The 2,132-nt window shown below is 37.1% G+C and overlaps 1 long non-coding RNA gene across 1 annotated transcript; it reads right to left on the reverse strand.

Annotated features, from left to right (window-relative positions):
* Positions 1-1,231: 1,231 nt before the first annotated feature.
* LOC127329320 (uncharacterized) lies at positions 1,232-1,871 on the reverse strand. The gene is made up of 3 exons (XR_011751993.1): positions 1,793-1,871; positions 1,608-1,679; positions 1,232-1,510 (listed from the first exon to the last, which is right to left on the reverse strand). It is a non-coding gene; the product is annotated as an uncharacterized lncRNA (long non-coding RNA).
* Between the last annotated feature and the right edge of the window lie 261 nt (positions 1,872-2,132).

The raw sequence follows: 2,132 nt of genomic DNA on the forward strand, positions 1-2,132 counted from the left end.
GATCAAGTTTTTATCAAAACTCATTAAAATGTAAAATAGAAAATTAATATTATTAGATAGATAATAAAATATATTTTCATGTGCTATCTTCATAATATCATATTTGTTGATAGATTATTCTGAAAATTTGGTCAAACTTTATTTACTTTGACTTTTCCAAAAAAAATATAAGCCATAAACCTTGGGATGGAGATAGTATTTATCAAGTCTACTGGTTTTAAATTTTACGTGCCTTTCTATGATTTAAATTAATTGACTCAGCTTTCTCTAGATACAGATGTATCTAGATGCGTTTGTTGACTAGATACAGCTACATCTAGGTATGTTATATGTAAAGTACCATGGCATCGACGATATTGCCATGATGATCATTCCTATTTCAAGATATTTTTGTGTTTAGATTAGGTATGTTATATGCAAAGTACCATGACGACTGTGTGAAAATTGAGAATTTGAGATAGACAAGAAAACCGACTGGGACAACTGTGACTAACAAACAAGGAGGCAATGAAGCGTAATGTTGAACCAGATATCAAACAAAAAGGTCCTGAAGTGTCAAGAAATACCGGGAGTACTTACGATTTAGTCAGCTAAGCTACTTTTCTTTCCTCGAGGCTGAGATGAAGTAGTACTTCAGTCCGAAGTGTATGCTGCGGATGAGTTTACTGTGGTGCAAAAACATCAAAGCTGATGATACTTTTATGTCTACATACATTTGGATCTTAGATTAACTATGATATCTATGGTTGATGTTCTATTGTCTGCATAGATAATTGGATGAGAATTGTATTAAATCTTCTACAAAGTTGTGTGTACTGCATATCGGCAAAACTAGCTAGCACGTGGATTTGAATTGACTCAGAATTGGAGTCCCGGCCATGAATACTTCCCAAACGCTGGCTCTCTGAAGCCTGGTTTGCCATCAAACTGCTGCTGCCGGTCTTGTGTACCTGCTGCATGCAAGATCAGGCAAAATTAGCATGAAAAGAGACGATGGTAAGACGACGATCGCAAGAAGAAGCATAGTTACCTTGGGCAAGGCCTCGAAGCACTTGTATGCGACAAACGGTCATTGCGGTAACAAAGAATTCTGTATGTACCAGTGCGTGAGTCACTGTATTATGCAGAATCTGCACTAGGACACCAAATGGATGTTAGTGCGACAGTTAAAATATATAAGGGAATGATCTTTTCAGGTGTTCGGCCAAACAAAAATAGACCTTACCTTCATCGTGTTATACGGTGGAGCTGTATTGAATTCATGTTTCAAACTGTCCATTGTCAGCATATACTCGCGACGCCTTTTCTTTACATCAATATTTGGACCGTAGTTCTCTGAAATGGACTCATCATCACTAAAATTTGCCAGAGTATCTCGAGCCATGAAGTAGCTCATTGCCGCCACACCTTCAAGAGCGCCAACAAAGGAGACAATAGTTTCCTTAGTGATCCTGTCATGGTACGCAGCCTCAGCTGTACTGACAAAGGTGCGCAAATACACCTGAAGAACCTATGTATTTTGTAGGGATGTGGGTTAATTAGATACAAATATTACATATACCACAACAATGTTTTCCATGTACTCCATAAATAGTTTATTGAGTTACCAGCATTTCTCTCTTTGTTGGAGTCATCAGTTTGGTGAGAAGTGCACTTTGAGGAATTATGCCTGGCTTGCCCTGAAATAATTTCATAGAGGAAAATAGAAGATATCGTCATTTTGTTGAGGTGCGAAAGATCAGAAATTAATACGATACTTTGCAGGTTTGGATATCAGAAATAATGTGGTTACCATGATAGTGGAAACCAGCTTCACTGAATCTTCAGCTACCGTGCAAAGATAACGTCGAAATCCTGTTGTTTCCCGATACTGCAACTCTCACGAAATAAACAAAGGGGAAAATTAAGGTCATATCTAGCAGTAGTTTTGTACTTTTAGTTCCTTCTTTACTCAGCCTTTTTTTCTTCATTAATTTACTCATTTATAATACAAAATAAGCATGTGATTTTACGATTACAGTCTTCAGAAGAATAGGATAACTTAGTACAAAATGCATAGTGCTTGTTTTCATGATTTTGGCACTGCTGCTTTGCGTCTGGTGCTAAATTGCTTTCGCATCGTAAAGGAAAAC

The sequence above is a fragment of the Lolium perenne genome, chromosome 1 (genome assembly GCF_019359855.2).
Source record: "Lolium perenne isolate Kyuss_39 chromosome 1, Kyuss_2.0, whole genome shotgun sequence".
NCBI classification, from domain to species: Eukaryota; Viridiplantae; Streptophyta; class Magnoliopsida; order Poales; family Poaceae; genus Lolium; species Lolium perenne.